The sequence below is a fragment of the Musca vetustissima genome, unplaced genomic scaffold (assembly GCF_032173495.1).
Source record: "Musca vetustissima isolate MV318-11 ecotype Yass unplaced genomic scaffold, APGP_CSIRO_Mvet_v1 utg47068, whole genome shotgun sequence".
In the NCBI taxonomy this organism is placed as follows: Eukaryota; Metazoa; Arthropoda; class Insecta; order Diptera; family Muscidae; genus Musca; species Musca vetustissima.
The window spans coordinates 136,537-149,844 of NW_026875596.1; positions in this window are offsets into that span (position 1 = coordinate 136,537).

A 13,308-nucleotide genomic window follows, 5' to 3' on the forward strand; every position below is an offset into this window, starting at 1 on the left:
GAAGACGTTTGGTAAAAGGAAAATCATATTTGAATTAAATAAATGGTAAATGTGGTATAGGTTTGAGGTCTTCCCTTCCTGGTCTATACATATTTGTAATAAAAAAAGTCGGACGGATCGAACTTCTTATATCCTCCACAGTGAGAGATGGACATTCAACATAAGTAGAGGCATATGTAGAAAAATTCCATTTCATGATAGCTATATCCTCCTGAAATTTCTTATATCCTCTGTCATCCTTTAAAATACTTCTGTATGATATTATAGAAACCCTCGGAAATATCTTCGAAGGCTTCAGTCTATTAAAAACCCATGTAAGACCTCTGTATATGTCTAATACATCTTCAAGAGCTTCATGTAGACAAATTCGAAAAACTCCAATATTTATGAAAAAATCTCTGAAAGGTGTTCTATGTATAGTGACTTCTGGAGGATGTACTCTATATGGAAAACCCCCTCGAAGGTTGTCCATCAACGGCATACATCTAGAATGTTCCACATATGACCTCTGAAAGGCCTCTTAAGAAGATATTCCTGGAAGAAATATTTAAGATTGTATAAGACCTGATCAATTTATATAAAATTCTCAAATCCGTAAAATCGAAGGAGGCCTAAATAAGGGGCGCTCGGACTTTTTATTCTCTCAGAAAACCAATTATCAAATGGCAGACACTCAAGATGGAAAAATCGAATAAGATCTTCAATATGCCATAATATGGGAAAGATTTTTTCCCACCCGGAATGCTAAATTTCAGCAACTTCGGATGGAGTATGCGCATAAAATTTTCTAAAATGCCTATATTGGCATTTTTACCGTTATGTTCATCCTTCAAGATCCCGGAATTTTTAATTATAAACATTTCAGTTGCTAAAAAATCGACTGGAAGATGGCCCATATGAATGTCCGGTCCATTTTAGATATTTTGATGGTCTTAGGAGAATTTCCAAAATGAAATGACTTTTTATACCCTCAGCCATATGGCTAATGAGGGTGTATAAACGAAATATTAGTTTTAGACCCTAGGTCTAAACGCACCTAATCCGTTTCAGACAATTTGTAGTCGATTTAGAAATGTCCGTACGTCTGTCTGGCCGGCTGATGCGCAACTACAACCTATTATCCTAACCAAGCTAGAGCAGATCTAAAGATGGGACCAAATGAATGAAATGTCCAATTTGAATCGAAGCCTAGATCAGGTTCGTCGATGGGACCAATTGGTCTACTCCTTCTGGTACCTCCCCCACAAATGGTCAAAAGTTTTAATATTTATAAATCCAATATCAGGCGAATGGAATGTCCGATTTGAATAAAAATTTGTACAACCTATTTCACTTCTTCTGGTATGTTTAAATCCCATATCAGGCGAATGAAAAGTCCGTTTTGAGTCAAAATTAGCACAACATATTATCTTTACCAATCCTAGATCAAGTACGAAGATGGGAACAATTGGTCCACTCCTTCTGGTACCTCCCCCACAAGTGTTGAAAATGTTTAATATTTATAAATCAAATATCAGATGAACGGACTATACGATTTTAACATACCTTATTATCCTATTATCTTATCCTATTATCAGGTCTGAAGATGGAACCCATTGGTCCTCCCCTTCTGTCATCTTCCCCAAAAAGGGTCAACATTTTCAATATTTATAAATTCAAAATCAGGGGAAGGGAGTGTCCGATTTGAACCCAAATTTGCACAACGTATAATCTTTACCAAGCCTAGATGAAATCCGAAGGGGGTACCACAAATGGTTAAAATTTTAATATTTATAAATCCAATATCAGGCGAATGGAATGTCCGATTTGAACCAAAATTAGCACAACATATTATCTTTACCAAGCCTAGGTCAAGTACGAAGATGGGACCAATTGGCCCACTCCTACTGGTACCTCCCCCCAAAATGTTGGAAATGTTTAATATTTATATGTCTAATATCAGACGAACGGACTATACGATTTTAACAAACCTTATTATCCTATTATCTTAATCAAGCCTATATCAGGTCTGAAGATGGAACCCATTGGTCCTCCCCTTCTGTCATCTTCCCCAAAAAAAAGACCCATTAGTCCACTCTTTCTGTACCTTCCCTACAAAGGGTCAAAATATTCAATATTTCTAAATCCAATAATAAGCAAATAGAATTTCCAATTTGAAGCAAACAACCTATTATATTTACCAAGCAAAGATCAAGTACGAGATGGGATCAATTGGTCCACTCCTTCTGGTTAAAATTTTCAACACGTATAAATCAAATATCTGGTACCTTCCCTAAAACATTAAATTCGGAACCTTTTTGATAAAACCATATACCATATATAAAACGAATATTAAAACCTGAGTGTAACACCAAGGATCTCTGCAAACCCATGGCAAACCATAGGCTGAGGGTATATATCTGTCGGCAATACCGACTGACATTTTTTTAGTTTTTTTTTTGAAGAAAATTGTAATATAGGGGCATGTTTTGACATGTCCATCGAATTAACAAAAAAAGATATGTATATTCTACCTTGCTGTGAAATATTAGGTAAGTATTCAATTACATAGATGCGAATTTGCATATAATTATTAAAAAAAACATTGAGCGGAGCAGTATAGTCGGACGGGCCATATGATATCCTATAAAACTTTCACGAAAATTTAACTTTCTGTGGTACAACATACTGAGCTTGGGCAATATTTCGCGATATTTGCACCCTCTTGCTAATATTATTAATATTCGGTACACCCCTTCTAATTACTTGTCCAGATTCCCTTCACCATGGGTTGTGATGTTCTGCTTTTAATTGTGGCCTATAGATCGACTCGAAAACACAAACCAAAAAGTTTTCGGTCCACTTCATCCCAATGTTATTACCTGATCATCACCGAAAATTTCAAAGCGATCAGCGCTATATTTCCGCCATCTAGTGTGGTAATGGGTTACTAAATAATATATGCATACGTAAGCACCTGTAAATATTTAAGGGTAACTCCCACTTCTGAGTACATATGACAATGTAATTGGTATAAATTTTAAGGTCAACCACTCCTCTTGGATATACTATCAACTTCGGTGGTCTATGTCCTTTCGGAAGTAAATATATACCCCATAGAATATAAATTTTGTACGTAAAAGTCAAAGTCCCTTTGACCTGCTAAATATTGACCGATCTTTATCAAAACTGCCATGCTTTTTCTTTGACCCGATCTCCTTGGGCCATAATTACGGCCTCTGGAGCGACCGAAAAATCAGACAAAAATAAAATTTTTCATTCATCATTTCATCAACTAATTATTAACCGATCTTCACCAAACAAAAGGGGTCTTCATTGGCGAGAACCCATCCTTCATGCAATATTTCATGAAGATTGGTCCATGGACTGACGGACGGACACACATGTCTAGATCGACTCAGCTAGTCGAGATATGACGATCGGTATACTTAAAGGTGGGTCTAGGACCAATATTTCGCGGCGTTACAAACTCTTGGGTCTGCACAATGCTATAATACCCAGACAGCATAGCTGTTTAGGGTATAACAACGCAATGATATTTTCTTTTAAAAAAAAATATTTTAACAATAACAATAACACATTCCGTAATTGATGTGACGATCGGTTGAAATGCTTGTGCGGATTTGCATACATGGTTGGATTCGAATTATTTTTTAAACGCTTATGCTCATTATCAGGTAAATATTCTCGATGGAAAAATACACCACAGCACACCTTAACTCAAATCATCCGCAACAAATAAAAATAAAAACAATCTAGAATGACCTTGCGTCAAAAGCTAAATCAATAAAAGCCCTTTTATTAAATCTCAACCCATCTGCTAAATAATTAGAATAATAACGGCAGATAAGTATTCCAACATTAAAATCGTCGACAAAAAACAAAAATAGAGTTATTTGTTCGGATTTTGTTTGGCTCATTTAGAATTAACATAAAATGCTGACAACAACAATGACAACTCAATCAATTCTGAAATCATTCCAAATACTCGCCGGATTGTTGGTGCTGCTAACCTCAAATATTTACGCTGTATGACAAATACAAACACACACACACATACACTACAAAATTTGAATAATTAAACATTATAAATATGTTTCAGTATCCTTTGACGGTGGCAAATTTCTATTCCCACTCCTTTGTGCCGGATGCCCTGAAAATCGATTATGAATTGGAAAATGACATTGGAATCTATTACAATTTCACGGCGTTTCGCCCGTTCAGTGGTCAGCTGTTGTTGAATTTATTTATACGTAAATATAACGAGGTCAAAGGTCAACCGACCGTCGACGCCTTCAAGCGACGTAATTTGGATTTTTGTAAAACCTTGGACAGCTATCGGAATTTAACGTATCGCAAGGAATCGCGAAGGCCATTTTTGTTGCAGGAAACTTTCATAACATCCTGTCCGTTGGTGAATGGTTTCTATTACATTCGTAATGGTACGGTGCCAAGTAGTATGATACCTGAATGGATGGAGGATGGCCGTTATGTGGTCCAATTCGAATTGATTCAGGTCATCAATGAGCTGATCAAATTGGTGAATTTACGTTTTGTTCTGAAAGTCGATAAGAACACGCGGATGGAGGTGAGCAAGGAAGAGGATGACGATGATGATGAAATCGATGGAGAAGAGGATGAGGAAGATTATGAGGGTGGTGATGGCAATGATGCTAATAGTGAAGAACATGAAGGAGAAGAAGAGGACGATGATGAGGATAGCAATGGGAATGTGAGTGGAGAGGAGAATCAAAACGAAGATGGAAATCATGAAAGTAACGGCGATGGTGAAGAAGACGAAAATGACGAAGGGGAAGAAAATAATGATCAAAATGGTGATGAAAATACTGATGATAATAACGAAAGTACTGAAGATGAAGAAGGAGAGGATGATAAGAAGAATGTGGTTGATGATAATCATGATGACGATGATGATAATCATGATAACGATGAAGAACCCCATAATGACAATAAAGATAGTGGAATGGAAGATCAAGATGATGAAGGAAATCAAGGAGTTAATAAAAGCAGTGGTGCAGAAGAACAGGAAGGAAAAGAAAAAGAAAACGAGAAGAATAAAGAGAGTCATGATGATGGAAATAATGATAATGGAGATGATGAAAAACAAGAAAACAATGACGATGATGTTGAAAACAACGATGAAGAAGAAACCCAACATAATAACATGAACGATCATGATTATGATGATGAAGGAATCGAAAATCTTAGTAAAGATAGTGGTGAGGAAGAATAATGACAGCCATTGTGCTGACGATGATATAGAGAGAGTTTTGACGATGGAGATCAAGATGGGAGAAAAACAACTAATGATAGTAGGAATAAAGGCAATGACAATGAAGAAACTGAGAATAGTGATATAGATGGCGAAAAATAAATACACGAAAAATTAGAATTTTTTGACAACAATAATCAAAAATATCCCCGCGTACAGCGCTGAGAAGTTTTCAAAAATTATTTTATAAAAGTGTTACATACCCTGATCTATGTTTAAAAATGCAAACATTTGCTCCATCAAAAATGTTTTAAAAAAATCCACGACTATACCTTTATAAATATATGAAGAAATATAATTTGAAAAAACATTTTGGAAATTTGTGGTGGTATATCTCTTAAAGTACTTATAAACATTTCGTTGAACTGAAAGTCGGCTTATTTAAAAAATCTACGCTTAAAGCTCTATTGATCCTTGAAAAACTATTCTTTAAAAAATCCACGCTTAAAGCTCTATAGATCCTTGAAAAACTATTCTTTAAAAAATCCACACTTAAAGCTCTATAGATCCTTGAAAAACTATTCTTTAAAAAATCCACGCTTAAAGCTCTATAGATCCTTGATAAACTATTATTTAAAAATCCACGCTTAAAGCTCTATTGATCCTTGAAAAACTATTCTTTAAAAAATCCACGCTTAAAGCTCTATAGATCCTTGAAAAACTATTCTTTAAAAAATCCACGCTTAAAGCTCTATAGATCCTTGAAAAACTATTCTTTAAAAAATCCACGCTTAAAGCTCTATTGATCCTTGAAAAAATATTCTTTAAAAAAATCCACGTTTAAAGCTCTAGTGATCCTTGAAAAAATATTCTTTAAAAATCCACGCTTAAAGCTCTAGTGATCCTTGAAAAAATATTCTTTAAAAATCCACGCTTAAAGCTCTTTGAACCTCCAAAACATATTCTTTAAAAAATCCACGCCTTTTGATGGTCCTTGAAAAAATATTCTTTAGGAAATACTTGCTCTATAGATCCTTGAAAAACTATTCTTTAAAAAATCCGCGCTTAAAGCTCTATAGATCCTTGAAAAATTATTATTTAAAAAATCCACGCTTAAAGCTCTATAGATCGTTGAAAAACTTTTCTTTAAAAATCCACGCTTAAAGCTCTATAGATCCTTGAAAAACAATTATTTAAAAAATCGACGCTTAAAGCTCTATAGATCCTTGAAACACTATTCTTTAAAAATCCACGCTTAAAGCTCAATTGATCCTTGAAAAACTATTCTTTAAAAAATCCACGCTTAAAACTCTATAGATCCTTGAAAAATTATTATTTAAAAAATCCACGCTTAAACCTCTATAGATCGTTGAAAAACTTTTCTTTACAAATCCACGCTTAAAGCTCTATAGATCCTTGAAAAACTATTCTTTAAAAAATCCACGCTTAAAGCTCTATAGATCCTTGTAAAACTATTCTTTAAAATTCCACGCTTAAAGCTCAATTGATCCTTGAAAACTATTCTTTAAAAAATCCGCTCTTAAAGCTCAATTGATCCTTGAAAACTATTTTTTTAAAAATCAAAGCTTTAAAGCTCTATTGATCCTTGAAAAACTATACTTGAAAAAACCAAGTTCAAAGCTCTATTGATCCTTGGAAAACTATTCATTAAAAAATCTTCGCTTAAAGCTCTATAGATCGTTGAAAAACTATTCTTTAAAAAATCCACGCTTAAAGCTCTATTGATCCTTGAAAAGTGTGGTTTAAAAAATCCACGCTTAAAGCTCTATTGATCCTTGAAAAACTATTCATTAAAAAATCTTCGCTTAAAGCTCTATTGATCCTTGAAAGCTATTCTTTAAAAAATCCACGCTTAAAGCTCAATTGATCCTTGAAAATTTTTCTTTAAAAAATCCACGCTTAAAGCTCAATTGATCCTTGAAAACTATTCTTTAAAAAATCCACGCTTAAAGCTCTATAGATCGTTGAAAAACTATTCTTTAAAAAAAATCCACGCTTAAAGCTCTATAGATCGTTGAAAAACTATTCTTTAAAAAATCCACGCTTAAAGCTCTATTGGTCCTTAAAAACCTATTATTTAAAAAAGCCACGCTTAAAGCTCAATTGATCCTTGCAAAGTGTTTTTTTTAAATCCACGCTTATAGCTCTTTGATCCTTGAAAAGTGTTGTTTAAAAAATGCACTCTTAAGGCTCTGTTGATCCTTGAAAGGTGTTGTTTAAAAAATGCACGCTTAAAGCTCTATTGATCCTTTCAAAAATAGTATTTAAAAATCCACGCTTAAAGCTCTGCTGAATCTTCAAAAATAATATTTAAAAATCCACGCTTAAATTTGTTCCTTAAAAAATCAAATTTTGTTCTTTAAAAAATCCACTTTTAAAGCTCTATTGATCCCTCAAAAGTTTTGCTTTAACAGATCCTCGCCTAGAGCTTAAAAAACGTTTAAAGTCACGCATAAAACCCCCTCTTATTGATTTTATAGCCATGTTTAAAGTCTGTTCTTATTGTTCAATTTTTTTTTCAAAAATGTGCTTTAAGATTCCAAATTGATTGCTTCGGATACACGTGCAGAACCAATTGCGATAAACAATATGAGAACGCCCAAACGTCCTTATATTTGACAGGCTTATTGACTGAAATCCAATAACAACCACAACAAAATGTCGTGTTACTACCTTGTGCTGAGAGCATTTACAAACTGGACACGGGTTTGAATTTCAGCTACATAAACTGTTAACCTGTTATAAAATCTTGTTTTATAGGCTTTGCAAAAAAAAAGTTCAAGGTTACAGTGATTGCTTTTGTAAGACGATGATGAAAATAATTTTGTTTCATTATTCTTGTTTTATTATTTTTTACTACGTTTTTAAACAACATTACAATACATGTACATGTACATACATACATCATCGGTATGCAGAGAAAAAAAGTCAATTGTTTGCAACATAAAATTGAAACAAAATACAAAACAGACATCGAAAACTTGTTACCGCCTCTTCCCTTGCCCTGAAGTCAGAAATGAACTTTTATGCAAGTCATGCCCTAGCCAAAGAAAGAAATCACATAATGCAAATGCGCGTCAACGAAAGACACTTGTGGCCCATCTTTGAGGGCCAACTCACTGACTGACTGACAACGATTCATTCATACACTTGTCACCACGTCTCTTTTTGGCCATCCTACATATGTTTATGAACCATGACAATGCTATCTTATCAGTCAGTCAGCCAGCCAACCATCAATCCAAAACGAAAATCAAAACGACCATTGAATTTGAAAAATATTTTTATCAACAAAGCAAAAAACGGAGTAATCAGATCACTGGTCAAATTAGCCATTGATTTGAGTTTTATTAGTAACAACGAACTTGGCTACCAATTAAATGGATATTTTTGTCGCTGATGTCTGTCAGTTTGGCGTATCAAGTGATGCATATTAGGTTGTGCGAAATATTTGTGTGTGTGTTTTTGATTTATTTTCAAAAAAAGAAATTGTGTTTAAAACAGGATTAACAAATCGATTACCGAATATTTTTGAGGAACCATCAGTTGAGGAACAATTATAAATAGTCTTTGACATAGTCATAAGCGAGGGTTAAGGAAATATTTTTGAAGGGCCAACAAAGCGATAATTGTGGAGTTTTTAAGAAAGGTATAGCTAGAAGCTGGCAGAATATTATTTGAAGGATCATCAGAGCTTTCAGTGTGAATCTTGTAAAGAAAATTTTTTGAGGGAAGGACAGACAATATTTTTGAAGGACCTACAGAGCCATAAGAATGAACAAAGAATTAAACGTGGATTTTCAACAGCAAGGCCATATATAAATAATGCTTTTTGAAGAACCATAAAAGCTTTTAGCGTGTATATTTACAGAATATTTTCTCAAGGACCAGTAGGATTTTACAAAGAGTCACTTTTCAAGCATCAATAGAGTTTTAAGGGTAGATTTTTTAAAGAATAATTTTGCAATAATCAATTGAGCTTTAAGTGTGAATTTTTTAAAGAACGTTTTTTAAGGATCAATAGAGCTTAAAACGGGATTTTTAAAGAATAGTTTTTCAAGGATCTATAGAGCTTTAAGTATGGATTTTTAAAGAAAAGTTTTTCAAGGATCTATAGAGCTTTAATCATGGATTTTTAAAGAATAAATATTGAAGGACCAATATAGCTTTAAGCGTGCATTTATTTTAAAAATAGTTGTTCAAGGTTCTATAGAGCTATGAGAGTGAATTGTTTTACAGAATAGTTTTTAAGTGTCAATAGAGCTTTGAGAGTGAATTGTTTTACAGAATAGTTTTTAGTGTAAATAGAGCTTTAATATAGATTTGTTAAGAATAATTATTGAAGGACCAATAGAGCTTTAAGTGTGCTTTTTTTAACAATAGGTTTAATAAGCTTTAAGCATAGATTTTTTAGGAATAATTATTGAAGCGTGGATTTTTGAAAGAATAGATTTTCAAGAATCTATAAAGCGTGGATTTTTTAAAGAATAGATTTTCAAGAATCTATAGAGCGTAGGTTTTTTAAAGACTAGCGTGGATTTTTTAAAGAATAGTTTTTTAAGGATCAATGGAGCTTTAAGCGTGGATTTTTTAAAGAATAGTTTTTTACGGATCAATGGAGCTTTAAGCGTGGATTTTTTAAAGAATAGTTTTTTACGGATCAATGGAGCTTTAAGCGTGGATTTTTTAAAAGAATAGTTTTTTACGGATCAATGGAGCTTTAAGCGTGGACTTTTTAAAGAATAGTGTTTCAAGGAACAATGGAGCTTAAGTGGTGATTTTTTAAAGAATAGATTTTCAAGGAACAATGGAGCTTAAACGTGGATTTTTTAAAGAATAGTTTTTCAAGGACAATGGAGCTTAAGCGTGGATTTTTTAAAGAATAGCTTTTCAAGGACAATGGAGCTTAAGCGTGGATTTTTTAAAGAATACTTTTTCAAGGACAATGGAGCTTAAGCGTGGATTTTTATACCCTCCACCATAGTATGGGGGGTATATTAAGTTGGTTTTTCCGTTTGTAACTCATAGAAATAGGCATTTCCGACCCTATAAAGTATATATATATATATATATATATATATATTCTTGATCAGACGATATAGCCATGTCCGTCTGTCTGTTGTAATAACTCTAGCGTCTAAACGAATTGAGATAGGTCGCCAAAATTTTGCATAGAGTCGTCTTTTGTCTGCAGGCAGGTCAAGTTCGATGATGGGCTTTATCGGTCCACGTTTAGGCATAGCTCCCATATAAGAGTACCCCCAAATTTTCGGTATTTTGGGGTTCTTGAGCGTGTTTTTCAATCGAATTCGCTGAAATGTGCTACATTGGGTTCTTATTGGTTACTAAATGTCTCCACAAAAAATTATAAATATAGGTCCACTTTTTCTGGTAGCCCCCATATAACGGCACCTCCTAATTTTCTGTATTTTGGGGGTTTTGATCGTATTTTTCCGCCGAATTAGCTGTAATTTAATATTTTGAGTTATTAATAGGTACCAAATCTCTCCACAAAAAATTATGAATATAAGTCCATTTTTTCGGATAGTCCCCATATAAGGGTAGACCTAATTTTCGGTATTTTGGGGTTCTTGAGCGTGTTTTTCCAATCGAATTTGCTGCAATTTGGTATTTTGTAGTCCCTGTGTGGATTTAGGAGTGAACAGATATTCCCCATTATCGAATTTGAACTAAGTTTGGAAGAAATACTAAGATGCGAAAAGTTTGGATGAAATTTTAATTTTCTGAAATGGATTTGATCCAAAGAAACATGAGGTCTAGAACCAATTTTTCGATGCGGCACATTTTCACCGTGTTAAAGGGTATACACCCTCATTAGTCATAAGGCTGATGGTATAATTATCCATTAAAAATTTCTGAAATTTTAGAAATGTCGGCATAGGTCCATTTTTTGGTATTTTCATTTCTAGTACCTGTCAGTATATCTACGGTGGAGGGTATCCAAAGTTCGGCGCGGCCGAACTTAATGCTTTTTCACTTGTTTAAATAATATTTTTTTACCAATCAATGGAGCTTTAAGCGTGGATTTTTAAAGCTATAATAGTTGAATAGTTTTTCAAGGAATAATAGAGCTTTCCGAAAATAAACAAAACAGAAATTTCATTACTTTCACTTCGTATATATTTTGATTCTATAAATTTACAACGTCTGCGATGTTTCTCGAAACCATTCAAAATAGATAGCTCGTGTTTTTATGTAAAATTACCATAACAACAATTTCAATTAATTAATTAATGGCAATTCGATTTCATTGGTATCCAAATGTAATTTTTATGCAAATTTTGTAAACAAAAATAAAAACCAAACTATCATGACTTAGCATATTTTTGGTGAATCGTTGGTGGTAATCGTTGTATATTCAGAATTTAAGCGTTTATCGGAAAATTTCTAATATTTACAAAAAACACATAAATATATTTTGAGTGTGAATATTAATGTCCTAATATTATCTACAAAAATATAGTAATTTTTGTGTTAATTCTATATACTTAATATGCAAAAATATACGACACATGTGTAAACACAATGAACGCATAATAAAAATTATCATTTATCATGGAGCATTTAAATTCTAGTTGGCTTGAAATTTCTCGAAAAAAAAATAACAAATCTTTAAAAAATAAGTACTTTTTTTTTGCTATAAGAAATTTTATAGTGAGAGTTTTTTTTAAATACTTAAAATATACTACAAGGTCATTTCAATTTGGCACAGATTTTTAATTCTCAACAAATTATCTTTGATAGAATTTTTAAATAGAATTCATTTATTCAATTTTTGTTTTCAAATCGATATAACTGACCCTGTTCAACAGCGATGACATCGCATATAAAATAAAATTTGAAATAAATTGTAAAATTTAAATCCGAAACCATAAAAAGAAACAGATAGTAAAATAGCGGTTTATTTCGATATAATGCAAATTTGTGACCAAATAAAAAAAAACTAAATACAAATCTTAATAATTTATTCTATTGCCTTTTTGGAAACAGCGGTCAAAGACATGTGCGATAAATGAAACATTTGTATATTTATGATGTATCGATCAGATACATCCGAACTAGCACTCTGCAGTGATGAATCAATTTAAATTCGCTCTATATTTTATTGTTGTGAATTAAAAAAAAAATGCAGTTCGCATAAAATTTTGTTATAAATTGATTTATTCAATATAGCAACATATGGTCTTCGCGCCAAATTGAAACCATACACGTTTTCATTCAAATTTGATATTATCAAGAGCAAAATGGCAATTTAAACAAAATTGATTTTAAATTCAAGACTGAAATAATTTAAAGGCGTATATAAGGCGTGGATTTTTTAAATAATTTTTTTTAAAGTCTATATAAGGCGTGGAATTTTTAAATAATTTTTTTCAAAGTCTATATAAGGCGTGGAATTTTTAAATAATTTTTTTCAAAGTCTATATAAGGCGTGGAATTTTTAAATAATTTTTTTCAAAGTCTATATAAGGCGTGGAATTTTTAAATAATTTTTTTCAAAGTCTATATAAGGCGTGGAATTTTTAAATAATTTTTTTTCAAAATCTATATAAGGCGTGGAGTTTTTAAATAATTTTTTTCAGTCTATATAAGGCGTGGAATTTTTAAATAATTTTTTTCAAAGTCTATATAAGGCGTGGAATTTTTAAATAATTTTTTTCAAAGTCTATATAAGGCGTGGAATTTTTAAATATTTTTTTTTTCAAATTCTATATAAGGCGTGGAATTTTTAAATATTTTTTTTCAAAGTCTATATAAGGCGTGGAATTTTTAAATAATTTTTTTCAAAGTCTATATAAGGCGTGGAATTTTTAAATAATTTTTTTCAAAGTCTATATAAGGCGTGGAATTTTTAAATAATTTTTTTCAAAGTCTATATAAGGCGTGGAATTTTTAAATAATTTTTTTCAAAGTCTATATAAGGCGTGGAATTTTTAAATAATTTTTTTCAAAGTCTATATAAGGCGTGGAATTTTTAAATAATTTTTTTCAAAGTCTATATAAGGCGTGGAATTTTTAAATAATTTTTTTCA